At 43.2% G+C, this 20,251-nt stretch overlaps 1 protein-coding gene across 2 annotated transcripts in view; it reads left to right on the forward strand.

Annotated features, from left to right (window-relative positions):
* The window catches only part of PLCB1 (phospholipase C beta 1), a 460,081-nt gene that overhangs the window by 41,884 nt on the left and 397,946 nt on the right, over positions 1-20,251 (forward strand). The gene's annotated exons all lie outside the window — the stretch shown is intronic.

Raw genomic sequence — 20,251 nt, forward strand, 5'->3', positions numbered from 1 at the left:
GGCCCTCTGCCTGGTTCCCTGTAGCTTTGCTTCTCTCAATGAGGGAACCGCCAGAAGGCCCTCGGCACTGGACCTCAGCGTCTGGGCAGAACGATGGGGGTGGAGACGCTCCTTCAGGAGCAATTTATAATATATAATATAGCAATTTAGTTCAGCCACATTTTGTGTGTCCATTACACTCTCGAGTTCTTGCTTGCTGTATATGTGTGTGTATCACCCTCTTCCTTTAAGAATGAATTGTTTGTTTGCTGTGTGCATATGTTCCTGAGAAGAACTGATGTGTAGCCTAAGAGCATGTCAGGAGCAGGCATCAGGAATAAATCACATGGAATAAGTGAAGTTAACTCTTCATCAGAAGAAACAGGATCTGCTCAGGAGTGCCAGGCCTAATAAGCACAACAACTCATAGCTTTTGGCCCTATGATAAGGTTACCAGACATCCCCATTTCCCGGGGACAGTCCCCGGATTTACAAATCATTCCCCTGACAAAATCTATCTATTTAGTAGGAAGTTGAAAAGTGTCCCCGGATTCATTGAAAAAATCTGGTAACCTTACCCTATGAGGCAGTTGTGAATGGTGAAGGTCCATGCCTTCCTGCAGCTGCCTAAATCTCCTCCTCCAAGCAATCTGAGACTCCATCAACATGCCTGTCTTTGCTCCTTCCTCTTCATACCTCTTCTGGTCCTGGGAGACCAGGGGTCAGGGGAACTTGTCACAGCAGGAGGGGGAGACACCCTGGCTTCACCAGCCAGACTCATCTCTGCCTCTTGGCCTCCTCTCCTGGTTCCGCCTCTGATTCTGGGCTTCTCTCCCTGCTCACTAAATTCTGTTTTCGGCTTCTGATACACCCTCCTCCCAGGTTTCTCCCTCCTTCTCCTCTGACCACTCTTTGTCATCCCACTACCAATCCCCAGACTCTGAACTGGTTCCCCAGCTGGTGCGTTTATGACCATTCAGTTCATGACAGAGCAGATGTTGTAGAAAATATGATGATAATAATCTGTATTGTCCTGTACTGTCATCATTGGATAGTAATGCCATAGTTTCACTGTGTCTTTCACTTCTCATGGCACTTTCTGTGGAATGGCTTTACACTTTTGAACGTTCAGAATGTGGTCATCTTCAGAGGGGAGTGGCTACCGACAGTGTTAAAATTGGAGCTTCCCCAGAGGGAATAGTTGCTCATTTGCATGTTGAGATGCCAGCACAACTAAAGCAGCCTAATGCCCAGCACTTAGCACTGAAATAAATATGAAGCCAAAATAATGCATGATTAAAACTGACCAATATTGGGAGCATCGTGCATCTATGAAAGCTACCTATGCAACTTTGTGCTTTCTAGGTTGGTAGATAATAGCATGGGGAAGCCAGACAGAGAGTGAAGAACAAGCCCCCCAAACTCCAATTTCCAAATGGCATTTAGCCTCCTAAAATGCATGGCACATTCCATATAAGGGGTAAAGCCATTGTGAAAAAAATGACCTGTGACAGATGCTGATGTTGCCCTATAGTGACAGCTTGTATAGCTGTGAACTGGCATACACAGACCCATGTAAGCAGGTGTTGGCTGTGATAGTGAATGAATATGAGGTTTGCTCACTGTATCGTTTAACTTTATTACATCCATAAATCAGCCGGGCATGAGTAATCATTAGCTGTATCACCAGTGCTTCCCTCTCATAAGGTATCTACTACTTCTGGTTTCTGCAGGTGAAGAGTGAAGCATAATTTAGTGGTGGGTAATGTTTGACAGCTACACTGTGCACACACATATAAAGACTGCGGCTGCTTAGTTTAAACATTAGCTCAGCCTGATAGAGTAGCTGGAAGCTAATGTCATCACAAGATGGAACAATTGCTGAATTTGGCACTACAATATATGTATATAGTAAATAAACTGTTTCTCCTTGAATGCAGAAAGGCATTCTTTGCTGTTTCAGATCACTTAGTGTCTTGATCTATGTGGCTTTGAGGGTCGACAGAAATGGAGCTGTGTGTTCAGCAAAAAGTTCATTTAGTGACTGTGTCTTTGGCAAATTGCAAATTAAGTTTTATTACCTTTCAAGGAATTGCTTGAGAGTGATGCAGTGAGTTTCAATTTTAGGTTCTGTCCAACGCTTTTTTCCCCCCCTGGAAAAAAGGAGGGGGAACTCACCATGAAGTTTGTTTGTTTATTGCCGGGCCAGTTACAGTGCTGCCACCCCCCCCCCCCCGGCGGTGACTAAGAGTAAAATGTGATTAAAAAAACCAAGCAGACAATTATCTGGATTAGAAATGGCTGCAGCTTTATTGATTACAGATATAGGTGGATTTTTGAATCAGGCATTGGGTGCATATCTGTTCCATGGCCCCCACTGACAAAAAAAAAAAAATTATTTAATTTAAGAAAAGTAAGGGAACTCAGTTTCCCCAAGTTCCCGCTCAAAAAAGCCCCTGGTTCGTCGTTTCTTAATCCACCAGTCACATAGTGAAACACACTAGCTTGAAACAAATTAGGCAGCCATCTTTGATGATTTGCTCTTGAGTCAAAAGGTGGCTTCTAAAATGATGCTCAGCAAGTAAAATACAGTTGCAGTGAATGTCTCCATTTAGCTCAGTTTAGTGAAGTTGGAGGTAATATTGGAATTTGACCTGTAAATGGAATTAGAATTTAATGAGTTCAGCCAGTAGTTTTTGTTTTAAAATAGAGTCCTAGTTGATGTCAATATTGGGTAAGGGAGACATTTTTTCCTGTTGGCCTTTGGGTTGACTATTTGTATTTGTTCCCTGTTTACTGTGAAACTAAAGGTATGGTTTGTGTATCTAGCCTGTTGCTCATATCGTTGACTGGGCCCTTCTGTATTGTGTATGCTGAAACTGTTCATGGTTTCATTTGATGCCAAATTCAGCTTGATGCTTGCATTGGGTTAACCACCCTCAAGCTATTTTCGGCACTGTGTCCTTCATATTAGGCACGCAAGTATGGCTTTGCCAGCATTGAAATTCAGCTTCTTGTCCTGATTGTAATGTCCTGGGAATCTTGGATGTTTATTTTTTTAAAAGGAAAACCTGTTTTGCTAGCCAACATGGTTATGGAGAGAATCTTGGTTGTGTGCCAACTGCATTATTCAAGATTAAAATGAAATGCAGTCTTAAGCAGACCTTCCAGCAATCAATAGGCATTACAAAGCATAGGTCCCTTATTCTGTCTGCTGTCCTCTGCAGTGCTAGCTTGTTTTCAATGCTTTGTTTGTGCTCATCCCACCAGCAACCGTATAGTTTTTCTTTCATGACGCTGCTTTGGGCTGTTTGCTGGAATTCTGCCAGAATCTTCTTGGAGGCAAGATTGAGTGAGGTTGAATGTATGTGCAATGCAAAGTGGGCAGAAGATGTAGGCATTGTAACCTCTTCTTTTGTCACTCAGTATCACTGCCCTGAAAAAGGGATGCGGGTGGCGCTGTGGGTTAAACCACAGAGCCTAGGACTTGCCGATCAGAAGGTCCGCAGTTCGAATCCCCACGACGGGGTGAGCTCCCGTTGCTCGGTCCCTGCTCCTGCCAACCTAGCAGTTCGAAAGCACGCCCAAAAGTGCAAGTAGATAAATAGGTACCGCTCCGGCGGGAAGGTAAACGGTGTTTCCGTGTGCTGCTCTGGTTCGCCAGAAGCGGCTTAGTCATGCTGGCCACTTGACCCGGAAGCTGTACCAATAAAGCGAGATGAGCGCCGCAACCCCAAAGTTGGCCACGACTGGACCTAATGGTCGGGGGTCCCTTTAACACTGCCCTGAAGATTGCACCAACTATGAGATGAAGAAGAGTTTGGATTTCATATCCCGCTTTATCACTACCCCACTTTATCCCGCTTTATCACTACCCCCAAGGAGTCTCAAAGCGGCTAACATTCTCCTTTCCCTTCCTCCCCCACAACAAACACTCTGTGGGGTGAGTGGGGCTGAGAGACTTCAGAGAAGTGTGACTAGCCCAAGGTCACCCAGCAGCTGCATGTGGAGGAGCAGGGAATCAAACCCGGTTCACCAGATTACGAGTCCACTGCTCTTAACCACTACACCACACTGGCTCCCCTACACCACACTGACTTTTTTGTGTGCTTGTGGTACACTGTGCTAAGATAAGGTTTGATTTAGCATATAATCTGAACCCTTGGCCTTGATTTAGCTCTCTTCTCACTAATCAAGAACCAATATATATATATATATATATATATATATATATATACATACATATATATATATATATATATATATTGCAGTTAACTAAATATAGGAGGCTACCTTATACTAAGCTCAATATTGTCTACATCACTCTTGGTGGGCCATTTTGACAGAAAGCCTGGCATCACTCTAATATCAGGTGACCCATTTTTCCTTTGTAGTGCAGCAAGCCACTCTGCAAAGGAAAATTCAAACCCAGGGGTTTTGAAATTACTGCCAATCAGTTGATTTGCATTGATTTCAAGCTCTGCTTTCTGCAGGGGGTCAGCAGCATTCCTGAGCCCCCCGTAGGAGAGTTTGCTCTGTGGCCTGTGACTTAAAGAGACAGCCTTAGTTGCTAGCTAATTGTTCTCAGTGTATGGTAAGGCCTGTTGACAGGATCCAGGTATGTCCTATGCCTATAAGAGAGTGGTTTGTAAATCACTTTTCCAGAATGCCAGTTCTTGCGATGTTAGCAGCTGTGTGGTCAGGCTTCCAGGCTGAATTCTTGATCTCTTAGATTTGCATCAATTATGGGTACAGCTGTGACCACTTGCTGATGAAAAGGAGGTGTATATATGCACAATTCATCCAGGAAAATAAATCTTGTGAAGTGTATCTGGAATCAGAGCACATAACTCTTGGAAAGCTTGCAATCATTGTGCTTTTGCTTTCTCCTGTACTATTAGAATATTTAGTTGTAGAATATCAAGAAGAAAACCACCTTACTCTCCTTCCACATTTCCAGACTACATTTCCACCTGTTTTGTGTTATACTATTCCTGCTTTTTAAAAAAATAATAATAAAAAATCAAAGACGATTATGTGCTAAAAGTGTGGAGGTTTTATTTTATTTTTGTTAAATGATGTGGTTTCATAACTAGTTTATGAGGAATAAATCTTGTTTCTCAATAATGCAGCACCCACAGCATGACAGTATTATTGAGCATAGCATAAAAACATATATAGCTGCATCTATCCTAATACTGCATTCTTAAAGCAAGCCACCCACCCACCAGTCATAAAGCAGGGGGAGGGCAACCCCCCTTAGTTCTGCACTGTTGTTTTTTCCTGCAGCTTCATTATGCCCTGAATTTTACTCCATTTATCTTCTGAGAAAAACCCAGAATGGCACATATGGCACATTTTAGAACACTGATAGAAGGTTTTGCTGATGTGTCTTAAACTTGGCTTTCTGAATATTTCTTCCTTTGAATTATTTTATTTTTATTTTGCCACATTGTTCCATGCTGGAATGACCGCCCAATCAGTTGATCAACAATAAATAGCCATTTGAAAGGCACTGCCTGCTTGGAAGAATCAAATGTAGTTCCTGTATTATTATTTTTATTATTGCCTTTCTGCGTGCTCTAGCAGACAGTAGAATAATATTTTGAAATAAACAGATATACAGCCCCTCCACCCTGTTTTCACAGATATTTTTTCCTGCCATTTTAATGGTTTGCTTTTCTCTAGCTTTCTGTGTGATCTCAGGGATCAGCTTGATGCAAATACTTCCTTACTGTTTGAAAAATTACTTACAGTGAAAATTTGTTTTCATAATTCAGAACTCCCATATCTGGGTAGAAATTTAGTTGGGGAACACTTTGTAAGTATGCCTATGAGAAACTTGGAACAACTGTGCCAAACAAGTATAATTAAAGGATGTGTGGGACAGAAAGGGGTATTGGCCCTTCTGTGGCCTCCTATTCTGGTGTTGGGACTGGGGAGGAGGTGGACTAAAGCAATTGACTTCCATAGGGTAATAGTGCCATACTGAAAATGATTTTCCCCTTAATTAATTAGTCTGTGGCCAGAAATAACTCACCCTATATTGCTGCCTTTATAGCCTCTTCGGTTTTGAATACTTTGGCATGATTAACTGCATCAGCCATGTAAGGGGGAAATGCGAATATGTGTCCTAAGCCCCACAGCTTCAACTTCAACCACTTCAGAAGGAGGAGCAGGGTTTCTGGCTCTTTCCCATGGCCTCCTGGCAGTAGAGAGCCTTGGTGGAGGCTGGGGAGCATCTGGAGTAGCTGAGGGGGTTGAAGCAATTCAGGAGGCAGTGGCATTCTTGCTAAGTGAGTGCATCATGCTTTATATTTAAAGGCTTTGTGGGCAAGGTGTTGAAACTGTTGGGACATCTTCATTGTTTCTGTCCAGTCCTGAATGTCTTGCCTGATTCCTGAACCTCTGGATTGTGGCTCTTGAACTCTGTGTTTGCTGCCACGCCTGTGCTGATATTTGTCTGAATAAAGATATTTTATCTGCACATAAGAACATTTGTCTGCATGTGTTGGACTTGAAGCAGGACAATATGAGCAGCTATTTTGTTAGACTACTCACACCAAAGTTAGCATCATTGCAAAGGTAATAGCATTTTGCGCAAGAGGTGGATTCTGTGCCAAAACATGTCCCATTATTCAAATTCAAATTACGTTTTGAGACTCTCTTTAGAAAACTGTACAGACCAGAGTCATTGTATTAGCACTTGAAAAAATGCCAACGATGAAAATGTCAACCTTGGCATGTTTAGATGAAGTATAATATTGTGCTTGGCAAACTACTTAAAGTGAAGGTTATGCACACCTTAAAAAGAAAAGCCTGGGCATAGACATGCTTAAGTTTGAGGTTTCAGGGCTTGTGTGTGTGGTGGGGGAGGGTGTCTTCCATTGAAGTATAACCCAGGTTCAAGAAAGACAAAAGAAAGTAGTTATTTGCATGACACATTATGAAATATAGTGCAGACACAAGATGTAGCGATGGTCACTGGGTGGGGTGGCTTTATAAAGGTAAGAGAACTATGAGGATAACAAACTAAGACCTCCTGGTTTAGAGGCAGATGTATCTCTGTATACCTATTTCCTGATAAGCAAATGTTCAGGAAGGGCTATTATTCCCATGTACTTTGTGGACTTTCTGGAGGCAACTGTTTCACCACTGTGGGAGCAAGATCCTGGATTACTGGATGGCACTCAAATCTGTTTCCAGCAGGGCTCTTACGTCCCTGTTATTGTGCCCCAGGGAAACATAACCTCTGCACCAACCAATTACAACCTAAATTGTGCTTTTAAAAGAGATTTCACAAATATTGTAAAATGAGCTCATTTATTCTGTCATTATACATGCATTCTGAACTTGTCATTTGAGATGTTACGTATATAATCGGGAACATTTTTTTATGGACCGTGAAGCATTGATGGCTTAGAGTGATAATAATTTATCCCAGAGGTTGTCAACCTTTTGGGGCCACGACTCCCTTGACCAACTACATTCTTTCCGCGACACCCCTATGGGGCTCAGGAGCCCGGTTATGTCACCCCTTGCCTACAGAGCCAGCAGCCCCTCACCGCTTTTTGAACACCTTCCCTTGTGGAGTGTTCCCTCAGCCTCTTCTTCTCTGCTCTCCTCTCTCCTTGGGAGTCCTCTGGAAAGCCACTGCTGCCACCCCTGGTCTCTGCGCTGCCCACCCTGCAACAAAAAGAGATGCCTCCTTACACTGCCCCACATGTGCCTGGGAAGCACCCCCGGCCAGTCCCAGAGACACCATTCACCTGGGCAGTGTGTAGCCAGGGCTGCTGCAACAAACAGCCATGCAAGCCTTTGGGAGGCAGAGACATGAGAGGACATCGGGGAGGGAGGGAAGGAAAGAGGGACAGAGGCCAGTATTGCCCACGGCACCCCTGACCATCATTCATGGCACCCCAAGGTGCCACTGCACACTGGTTGAAAACCACTGATCTAGACTATTATTGTATTCCAAATAGTATCTGGAATTCAAATGCCTCTGTGAAACTCACAAGCAGGGTATGAAGGTGATGGCCTTCCCCTGTTGATTCCTAGCCTCTGACGCTTGAAGATGTTGCTTTCTATGAAACAGCAGTGTGGTGGCAGGTGGAGTGGTATGGCTTAGTAATAGGAGGCAGGAATAAATGAGTTGGATAAAACAGGGTTGCATTGTGTGGGAGGGGGCCATGTGTTTTTTTCCAGTGTCCAAAGGAAGCCTTGATGCCTGATAGGAAATCCCCATAGATTAGCCAACACATGGCTGAATTATTGCAAGAGGAAATTTGTGGAGATTTCATGTGGCTAGCAGGTCTTGGACTTAATGGAGTTATGCATTCATTTGCACATTCCAGTCTTGTGTATGTATAAAACAATCTCATGCTAGCTGAAGGTGTGTCAAATGTTTTTGTCTAGAATTTCAGGCTAGCAATGTTGATGTTTGGCACGTTATCCTATTACCTTCAAGCAAGCTATTCTCTATAACATGTGACAGACAGTACATGATGAGGTTGAGATCTGTAACTTAATCACTAAGAGTCTGATGTGATGTGTACTTTTATTTAGAAGAGGGCAGATCCATCACCAAGGCTGCAATTTTAGTCTTATACTTGACACCAGTCTTCCCAGTGACCCAGTGCATTAATGAATAATACCTTTCAACCATTGACCCCTGAATATATTGAAACTGTTCCTCATGTCATGCTCCTTTCAGGCTGTCCAATAGCAGAGTAAATGTCAGTAGTGAGTTGGCTTTTGCAGTGACATTTATAATGTTTGAAACAAAGTGCATTTTAAATGCCAGTTTAATTTTTCTTTTACAAATGATAGCCATGAATTTTCTTCAGACAAGCTGTAAAGCTTATTTATTTATTATTTATTAAATTTGTATACCACCCTTCATCTGAAGATCACAGGGCAGTTTGCAACATAAACATACAAAAGGAGAATACAAATCAAAAAAGCAATATAGAAAACAACCATGAAAATGACTGGCTGTTCAATGAGGTTTAAAGAGCTGTATAAATCCATCTGCATAAAAAGGTATTCAGGAGATACCTGAAAGACAATAGTGATAATACCTGCTAAATCTCAGATAGAAGAGTATTCTGCAGCATAGGACCAATGACACTAAATGCCCCAAATTCTGACTGTAGCCAGTTGGCCCTCTGTAGCATGAGGGGCATCTAACAGCGTTCCTCTGGATTGTCTCAGTGATTGAGCTGGAAAATAAGGCTCAGGTGGTTTTTAGACCTCAAGACTTCAACACCAACACCCAGTTTTAATGTTTGAAGTTTTTCTACATCTCCCACCATCCCCTTCTTTGTGTGACATCTAGCTTGATAAAGAGATGAAGAACTCAAAAGGCTTGTGCCCTATTGGATTGACTCTAACAAAGATATTGCCCAGCTGTGTCTTTTGGAGAGTTCACTCCCTGCCATTTATGGACCAGTGTGGGCTTATTGTGTATCTGGAATTCTGCAGTCTTGGGCAATTTGCACACAGTAATCAATGCATTGCTAATCCAAACACCCAGTTTTTCAATAATTGTCTACTAATTAACATATTGGGATGCGGGTGGCGCTGTGGGTTAAACCACAGAGCCTAGGATTTGCCAATCAGAAGGTTGGTGGTTCAAATCCCCTGACGGGGTGAGCTCCCGTTGCTCGGTCCCTGCTCCTGCCAACCTAGCAGTTCGAAAGCCCGTTAAAGTGCAAGTAGATAAATAGGTACCACTCTGGCGGGAAGGTAAATGGTGTTTCTGTGCACTGCTCTGGTTTGCCAGAAGCGGCTTAGTCATGCTGGCCACATGACCCGGAAGCTGTACGCTGGCTCCCTCGGCCAATAAAGCGAGATGAGCGCCGCAACCCCAGAGTCAGTCATGACTAGACCTAATGGTCGGGGGTCCCTTTACCTTTACCTTACCCTGCACACAATGCACAAGTTACTTAGGTATTTTGTTTAGTTTTGATGAGCAGGCCATAGGCACTTATTTAGTGTTAGAAAAGCTTTCATACACCAATTCCCATGCACACACACACATCTATGTATGGGGACAGCTAGAGGTAAACAGTGGTGGGAAGGATTTGTTAAGAACAGGTATTTCCATCCCCTTCTTAATAGTAAAGTATACTAAGCATGCCTTGGAGAGCTAGAAGCATGCCTTCTAGCTAGGGACCATAGGATTTGTGGTTTCCTCAGTCCAGTGGCGTAGCGTGGGTTGTCAGCACCCGGGGCAAGGCAAGTAATTTGCGCCCCCTAACCCGTGGATTTGTGCCCCCTAACCCGTGGATTTGCGCCCCTAACCCTAACCCCCAGATGTTGCGCCCAGTGTGGCCGGCCCCCCTGCACCCCCCACGCTACGCCACTGCCTCAGTCTCATGGATCCAGTGCCTGGTGGAGAAAACTACAACTCCCATGCTATTTGAAGGATGCTTTAGATCATGCTCATAAGAGTTATTTCCATTTTAACGAAAGGTCGGAAATTCCTCTTTTGAGTCTTCCACCTTGCTTTTTATTCTTCCCCCTTTTATTTTGGCAGAAAGGGAGTATATTTTTCTCTCTGTTAGACCAGGAGATCATACCAATCATAAAATTAGCTGCTGATTAGGACAAAAAACAACCATGAATTTATAACTGATATAGTGCAATCTATGGATTTTCTTGCTCAGGAAGCAAAGCTTAGCACTATAGGAGCTATGGGAAAAGACAGGAGAGCAAAAATGCCAGGAATGTAGGCTTGGGAGAGGACATTGTTGTTTGAGACTCTTGCAGACAACCACAGTGGCTGGAGACAACCAGTCAAGTGATGTATCCACAGCAGTGACCAGAGGAGGAATGACCACTGGTACACCTGCTTCAGCACAACCGGACGCCTCCATCTGCCCCAGCTATAATAAAACATGTCCCTCTCATATCAGTAGCACTGTAGCATTCCAACAGTTTGACTTCACTCCTGAAGGTGCACTCTTCTATTGCCTTCTGAGACTGATGGATACCAACAACAACAACAGCAACAACAAAAACAACAACGGGAAAAGAAATACGACAGAATGGCAGGGTGGTAGTTAGTTGGCAGGGAGTGTGTCTATGTGGCTCCTATTTGTCTGAAGTGTACAGCAGAGTTGCTGCCCAGTGTCTAGGTTGTGGTTGTAGCTATAGTCCAGGTTGATGATGAGCTGCAGAGCTTGGCAGGCCGGTAATAGTGAGGAGTGTGTAGAGGTGACCCAACTTCAGTACCTGGGACAGCGCAATGTGGTCTAGAACCAAAACTATGGTTATCTAGCAGAGGCCCAGCTAGAGAGCAGGTTACCTGGAGCGATCTTCCATATGTGAGCAGAAGTGTGTGTTCTTGGACCTTCCTCCTTGGAGGAGACAAGGGATAATGTTCTTGCTTCTGAAATGTATTCTCTGGTGAGGCTGGTATGTTTTTTTGCTGCCTCTAGCCCTGATGTGATTGTGGAATTGCTGGTGAGCAGTAATTGGTATCCAACGACAATGTCAGAAGAAGCATTATTGGGAGTAGTAGCCAGAGGAAGCAAGATCCACTGAGGCTCACCTTCCTTTTCATCCAAGGAAATTTGCACAAGAGGGGCTGCCTCACTTGATCTCTCTTCTAATGCAAAAATATTAATCTGAGTGTTAGGACATAGCAGCACACACTCTCACTGGACATAAAGCAGAGCAGTATGTATATTATATGGCCCAGCCTTGCATGCCTACCTTAAACGGTAAATTGTTAAAAGAAGATGAAGAAATCAAATACACTTAAGGTACTAACAATTTTAACTGTTTGTTTAGAACCATTGCATCATCCTGAAAAATGTTAAGACAATTTGCTCTCTTTTTTTTAGGGTACTACAGGAATTGGTAATTATGTACCTTCAGGAATGTGCAGAGCTGATGGATTAGGACAATGATGTACACTTAGGGCAATACATTTAAATTTAAAGTGAAAGGTTTCTGACACAACACATATATTATACAGAGGTTGTTTCAGAGATGAGTACTTGGACGCAGACCAGTCATTCAATTCATTTTCCTCTGACCTTGAGGCTGTTAAGTTGATTAAGGAAGCTTATGGTTGAAACATATTTTCTCCACACTCCTAAACTGTCTTGTGGCCACCTATGTGACAGATCCAGGTCCAGCATTCTTATCTTTATACAGAGATTGGGGAGTGGGGCAGGTCTGCATATCATGACTGCCACATGGAGGCAGCACAAAACAACTTTAATCTGGTAGCTGTAACAAGTTTGTTGTTGTTGTTGTTTAGTCGTTTAGTCGTGTCTGACTCTTCGTGACCCCATGGACTACTGTCTTCCACTGCCTCCTGCAGTTTGGTCAAACTCATGTTGGTAGCTTTAAGAACACTGTCCAACCATCTCGTCCTCTGTCGTACCCTTCTTCTTGTGCCCTCCATCTTTCCCAACATCAGGGTCTTTTCCAGGGAGTCTTCTCTTCTCATGAGGTGGCCAAAGTATTGGAGCCTCAACTTCATGATCTGTCCTTCCAGTGAACACTCAGGGCTGGAGGTGGGGTGGGGTGAGGTTAAGTATTGATGCACCAGCCAAGTTATTTTGAGCACCCCAGTTCCTAATCCTGAGCTGGGAGCCTGGTAGCACATTACATTTAAAACAGCCATAGGTAAGTCCATCTTCATCTGATGAAAACTCTGAAGCTTCCCCAGAGATGGGCAGTGAAAGCTGGAGTGGAATCAAGATACATTTCTCCATCCATCCATGGTTTATTATGGTTGATCTCATTTTCCCTTTAGCAGCTTATTGTTTTGGGACAAATAGACACTAAAGAAAAGACTTAGCAAAGATAAACAAAGTATGGGTGGAGAAAGGAGGCCAACAGTGAGGGATTCCAGTCTCTTGAAAAGCTTTGGAATTCTCACCAGTCAGATCCTGGCCTCTGTGTATATACATTTCTTGTGATGTGTAATGTAAAATGCTTATTTCTAGGTACATTTGTTGTCCTTAATTACCCCTGTGCTGTTTTAGGGCCTGGTATAGCATAAATGGACTTACAGCAAGCTTACAGTCCTTGACAGGAGGTTGTGTATTATGTCTGCGCTCAAAATTGGCTGTGTATCTTACAGCCTCTGTAATTACATGAACAATAGGATAGTTCTTGGCCTCCTTATACTTCTCATGATCAGTCGTGAGTTGTGGTGTCATCTAAGAAGTGCCTGGTTTATGGCCTGTCAAACAAGTAGGCTAAAAAGCAAATATTTATACACATGGGCCGGAGATTTAGGAATAAAACTGAGGGCACTACTGATCTATTGAGCATTAACTGTGCTCTGTAACAATGAGTCTTTCTGGAAAGTGGTTCCCTGCAGAACAGCTGACATCAACAATGTCTTCCTCTTCAGCATCTTGCAGTTGTCAAGCTCTGCACAAAAGGTTCAGCTAGAAATATTCAACCACATGGAAGAAGTAGAGACAGTTGTCGGGACTTGTAAATAAATGCTGGACCACTGAACAATAAACAGATGTTATGTTATTAAGCAATAATCCCAATAACATATTAATGATAGCTCTAAATCCTGCGGCTATAAACAACTTAAAATTCTTTTTCTGTATTCCTTGTCTCTCTCAGCTTGCTCTGACTCACTTCTTTTTCCTAACCAACTCTCAAGCAGTTCAAACATTTTGAAAGAGTAGGGTGTTACAGAGCACAGAAGAGTTAGACCACATATGGGACATGTGAGACCTGTAACAAAAAGTTGCAGCGTGTGGTGCTCTTGTTTAGTATTTCAGCTGGTTAGCAACACCCTCATCCAGGATACTCAATTTCACTCTCTTGCTCCCCCGATCAGTCTGCACTCTGTTGCCACTGAGCACACTCTGTCCTCATTCGGCTGTTTTTAGCCCTTCTCTCCTGAGCTTTTAACAAGTTGGTTTTGTATTTTTCCAACCCTGGGCTTCCTGTTGGTTAGATTACTGCAACACATTATACATAGGACTGCTTCTGAAGATGGTTTGGAAACTTCAGCTGGTGCAGAATTTAGCAGCCAGGTTGTTCACTGGGGCAAGACAATTTAAGCATATCACACCAATCCTGCCCCAACTGTAGTGGCTACTAATTAGTTTCCAGTCCCAATTCAAAGAGCTGGTTTTGATCCATAAAGCCTTACACAGCTCAGGACTTCAATACTTCAAGAACCGCCTCTACCCATATGAACCAACCCAGACTCTTAGACAATCATCTGAGGCCCTTCATTGTGTGGCCCCTCCACAAGAGGTCCAGAGGGTGGCAACACAAGAACGAGAATTTTCTGCAGTGACTCCCCATTTGTGGATTGCTCTCCCCAGGGAGGCTCATCTGGCACCATGTACGGTATTTAATGTATTTAATGTATCTATGTGGAGTTTATTGTCTGTTTGCTTGGTTGGTTATAAATCTCTTTGGATTGCTGTAGGCAAAGTAAAGTGCTCCCAAAATTTAATGAATGAAATTTAATGAATGAAATTAATGAAATTTAATGAATAAGAACAGTGCTTTTTTCTAATAAATAAATAAATAAATAAATATATGTTTAGGGGTACTCTCATTTTGACTCAAGAAAACCACCATTTTATAGTTCAAGTTGGGAAAAATAAATACAGTAAATGGACAAAAGCACAAATATTCACAAAATGTTTAGGGGTATGTGTATCCCTGCGCCCCCCCTGAAAAAAACACTGAATAAGAATAATCAAACTGGCCGATAACCTCCTTATTGTGCATGGGTGACTTTGTCTACATTAGGAGCCATACTCACTTCTGAATTTCAGAAACAGAAGGAATGATGACTGTGTCCTGCCACCTGCAAGGGTGTAAGTGTAATATTGGGACATTTCGCTCCTCCTTGCTGTTATCAGAGTTGGAAGCAGAGTTTTCCATCAATATCTTCATTAACTGGAAAGTTGGACACCTCATCCTTTGGAACAATGGTGGCTTTTTACAGTGTCCAGATCCTCCTTGCGTCTGTTTGGTTTCCCAGAAGTTGAGAAGCAAGTAGCCAGAAGTAGCAGAAGTGGGTGATACTAAAAAGAAAAGAAAAAACACCAAATACAGTTGGGCAAGTAATTATCTGTCAGATTACAATTGCTCCAAATTAGAAAGGGGTGGTGGAGAGGAGGAGACCAGAGATGGCTTTGGTAAGAGCGAGTGCTCGCGTGAAGGGAACTGCAGAGAGTCAGTAAATGTTATTTCATTAGCTATGCCTAGGGCAGAGATGGCAACTCAGAGAATTTTAGGCCACTGCAATTTTATCTGGCCTCGGATGGCACTTCGGAATTATAGGGCTGTGTGAAGAATTCTCCAGTTACAACAACTTAAAGACAAAATTGTGGTGGTTAAGAGGCGGAGGTTTCCCAAAATCTCCTTAGCTCGTGGTTTTGTTGGAGGGGATTTTTTTTTGGTCACCATGTGTTTTGCAGCTGTCCAGCTCTCAGTGGCATTCTCAGCCACTCCTGCCATCTGCCTTTTTTTAAAATAAAAAAACCCAAAACACTCCAGAAGTCCCTTGCCACTATGCTGCATCATGATGTAATGTCATAGTTGGGGAACTAATGGGAAAAACAGCAACTGCCAGGAAGGACTGCCAGAAACAGTTGGCAGAAACAAATAGGTTTCTCATGGCTTTTGCCTCTCCAGCCCCTCAAATGCTTGAAATGACCCAAACTTACACTCAAATCAGATGGTAAAATGGAGAGGGCAGGTTTTGGTTCAGCCTTAACATTAAATTTCATTCTAAGTGTGGTACAGTGGTACCTCATGTTACAGACGCTTCAGGTTACAGACTCTGCTAACCCAGAAATATTACCATGGGTTAAGAACTTTGCTTCAGGATGAGAACAGAAATCGCACGGCGGCAGCTGGAGACCCCATTGGCTAAAGTGGTGCTTCAGGTTAAGAACAGTTTCAGGTTAAGAACGGACCTCCAGAACGAATTAACCAGAGGTACCACTGTATATCTTTTTCTCAGTATTGACTTGTGAGGAAAACCAACAATATAGTATTTTAGCACCAGTTGCGGAGCAGCAATTTTTTTTCATCAGAAGAACGCTATCTGTATGTTTCAGTAATTGACGACTCCTATAGTATGGGAAAGTGGGAATGGCAAATCTCCTTAAATTGCCTGACACTGCAAGCTGGGTGAGATGCCCTTTTTTAACACCACGGGCCAGCTGTGCATCTAAGTAGCAAGACTGTCGCCTCCATGACACGTTTAATTTTCCTCTAGAGACTGCAGACATTAATTTGCAGCATTACTGTCTGAATCAGTGAGTCATTTAAGGTGAGACAGTGCATTTCCCCCTCTGGGAGTGAAGAGCCAAAGTTTTAACCCTAATACCGCCTAACTCGCTAACAAATGCTTGGGTAGTTGTCTTTGCTCTTTCATGCTGAAATATTCTGATATTTGAAAGATGCCTTCCAGCTTTGCAGTGCTGTGAGCTTCTCTGAGCCAACTGCCTGCAAATGGATTGTTGGAATATAAGATATCCTGCAATGGTGTACAGCACTCATTTGGGGAACTCTGCAGTTACACACATGTAGAGTTCTATGGGCTGGGTGTTCATCAGTATGCAGATGATACCCAGCTCTACCTCTCTTTTAAATCAGAACCAGTGAAGGCTGTGAATGTCCTATGTAAGTGTCTGGAGGTGGTTGGAGGATGGATGGCGGCTAACCGATTGAGGTTGAATCCTGACAAGACAGAAGTACTGTTGTGGGGGGACAGGGACAGGCAGGTGTGGAGGACTGCCTGGTCCTGAATGGGGTAGCTGTGCCCCTGAAGGACCAGGTGTACAGCCTGGGAGTCATTTTGGACTCACAGCTGTCCATGGAGGTGCAGGTCAATTCTGTGTACAGGGCAGCTGTCTACCAGCTCCATCTGGTACACAGGCTGAGACCCTACCTGTTTTGCCAGAGTGGTGCATGCACTGGTCCTGCTTGGACTATTTTAATGTGTTCTACCTGGGGCTACCTTTGAAGCTGACCCAGAAACTGCAATTAATCCAGAATGCGGCAGCTAGACTGGTGACTGGGAGTGGCCACCGGGACCATATAACACCAGTCCTGAAAGACCTACATTGGCTCCCTGTACATTTCTAAGCACAATTCAAAGTGCTGGTGCTGACCTTTAAAGCCCTAAATGGCCCCGGCCCAGTACACCCAAAGGAGTGTCTCCACCCCATCGTTAGCTTGGACACTGAGGTACAGCTCCAAGGGCCTTCTGGTGGTTACCTCACTGCGAGGTTACAGGGAACCATGCAGAGGGCTTTCTCAGTGGTATTGCCCGCCCTGTGGAACGTCCTCTCATCAAATGTCCAATAAATAAACAACCATCTGATTTTTAGAAGACATCTGAAGGCAACCCTGTTTAGGGAAGTTTTGAATGTCTGATGTTTTATCATGTTCTTAATATTCTGTTGGGAGCTGCTCAGAGTGGCTGGGGGAAACCCAGTCAGATGGGTGGGGTATAAATAAATTATTATTATTATTATTATTATTATTATTATTATTATTATTCACAAAAAGCATTAATTATCCTCTGCACACCCATGGATGGAAGAATAGCTTTTATGTAAGAAGTTTCCAGTCTGAAAATCATACAAGATTTACTCCATATCTCAAATTTGGAAATTAAGCCATACCACATGACATGTTTTGGAATTCCTATATTGTTCATGCCTACACACCCATTGCCAAAAAACTAAACAAACACACAAGAGCTTTAAAATGTGAGGATCTCTTGTTTCTAGTTGTATACAGTTTTCTTCCCACAACAAATTGATTTTAATATACGTTATACAAGACGCTTCTTTGTCAAAATAGAAAGAACAAAGCATTGGAAGCAGATCTCTACATATACATGGGTTCATTGCCTCACCTTAGGCCTCTGGCCACTTGATCCTTTTGGTAAGTTGTCACTTATTTAGCTCTTTTCTGGGAACCTCAGCTCTTGGCAATAGTTATGTAGATTTAGGATAAAGCAGGGACAAATATTCTGCTAATATGAAGAAGAAGAAGAAGAAGAAGAAGAGTTTGGATTTGATATCCCGCCTTTCACTCCCTTTTAAGGAGTCTCAAAGCGGCTAACATTCTCCTTTCCCTTCCTCCCCCACAACAAACACTCTGTGAGGTGAGTGGGGCTGAGAGACTTCAAGGAAGTGTGACTGGCCCAAGGTCACCCAGCAGCTGCAGGTGGAGGAGCGGAGACGCGAACCCGGTTACCCAGGATTACGAAACTACCGCTCCTAACCACTACACCACACTGGCTCTCAATATAGTTCTTTTCTGTCACATTTCTTATGCAGTCTTCTGTATGTAGATACGAATGGTTCTGATATTGCCACAGCAGTATATACTGATGGTTTGGGACCATAGTTGTCATCATCCGTGGCCTTGCAACCTGGGGTTAATGAGAGTGCAGGCCAACGCATTCACAGGGCACCAGGTTGGGAAAGGCTGGTGTATCTGGTGCACTCGGCTTCAACGTCTATAGTACCAAGCCATCTGGTATACACTAACAAAACTTAATTGCAAACAGTCATCTTCAGAGAACTGGCCATATAAATGGAAATAATGGTATGAGTATAAATAAAAGAGCAAATCCAGACACGCACTAGCGAATGGCTGCTATTTTTAACTCCCTCTGACTTTAAAGTCTAACTCAAATTACTTAATGCCATAAAACATATTTAATGTGCATAAGAATGCTGGCTAACAGGTTTTATATATAGTATCATAAAGGCCATAACTCCACATACTATAGTAAAACTCCAGTAAGGGCAGCCGGAGACATCATTTGCTTTACAGTAGCTGCATGAACTTGAAAAAGCCTGCTGATACTAAAACTTTGTTTTATGGGCATCATTTTAGTTGCACAGAGAAGGCATCCGTGCATTTTAGAGTACTTTGGGCTTTAAGGAGGCCGGTTAAATCATCCTGTGAAGGAAGGAGAGATCATGGGGGGTGGGAATTATAGAGCCCCCAGCCCATCCCTGTCTCTCTCTGCTAGTTGGAGGTTGACCTTCTGACATGGGAACCCTATTTCTACTTTCTTAATCTAGATTTCCCATAATTTAACAAGCCTATGTGAATAAGAAACAGGTTCATTACTTGAGATTGCCTCCCTGCAACTTGCAGAGGGCGACAGGCTAAGAGGCTCATCAACAAGTGTTGGGTTCCTGCTTCCCTGAATAGCTGAAGAGGACCCTATTGAGCCAAAACAGTGTTTAGCATTATGTCATCCTTGTCTTATTAGAAAACACAACAAGGCCTGGAACTTTATAAAAATGTAGATAGAATTCTTACAGTATCACAAAGCCCAGTTTCTTGATTCATTCTCGTGGAATTTTGCGAGAGTCCACCTGAGAAACATCATTGGTATGGTTGCTTGTTGTTTGTGTAGTGCAATGTAATGTGAGAATTCAATGTACATTTTCATAAACTTCTGTTATTTCCATTACGGGGGCGGGGGCGGGGCAGGCACTATTGTGTACATTTTTATAGCCTTGTTGAAAAAAGAGCACCTCAGTTTTACTCATCTTTTGACATTTTTCTCTATTTCTCATCCAACTCCTGGACATGAAATGAAGTGTGTGATAGCCCCCATGGGCTATTCTTTTGTAACTGTGCAGACCCTGAAACAGGCTATAGGCCACAGCTCAAGGAAGCACATGAGCTTTGGATCAAAGGAACTTTGCAGTCCCTGAGCAAATCCAACCCAGGTTAGGGATGCTCCCAGTTAAGGCAAGCTTGGGCCAAGTTCCTTTATATGTAAGACCTTCCTCAAAGCCTATATGGGACAGGACTGTGAGGGGTGAAGCTAGAACAGGCTTTTCCCCATGGACTGAAGTGGAACATCTTTCACAAAGATGCTGGGAGGCCATGGTGGCCTCCCCTGGCATAGGGGCTGAGAAGGAGAAAATAAATTATATTCAAAACAAGCATGCTAGGAAAAGCGAATTAAGGGTCCTGAAGTTCTTTGGAAAGGCTACACAAAAAGCGGCGTGGATTTCTGAGATTGTCTGCAATTCTTCTCTGTAAAATAATAAAAAAAGACAGGACAAGTTAAGGGGGACGGGACTTGGACTCAGAAACAGCAGAGAAACTTCATATGAAAGCTGCTTCAGTGATGACTGTGTCACTCAGCTTTTGTAGAGGAGGTCGCAATGAACAGGCTCTCTCTATGTCCCTCACCATGTGCTAGCATGGAATCTGTAACATCAATGGATGGCAATTAGGTGCCAAGTTGTTGCACATTAAG

Source organism: Podarcis gaigeae (assembly GCF_964106915.1).
Source record: "Podarcis gaigeae genome assembly, chromosome: 3".
NCBI classification, from domain to species: Eukaryota; Metazoa; Chordata; class Lepidosauria; order Squamata; family Lacertidae; genus Podarcis; species Podarcis gaigeae.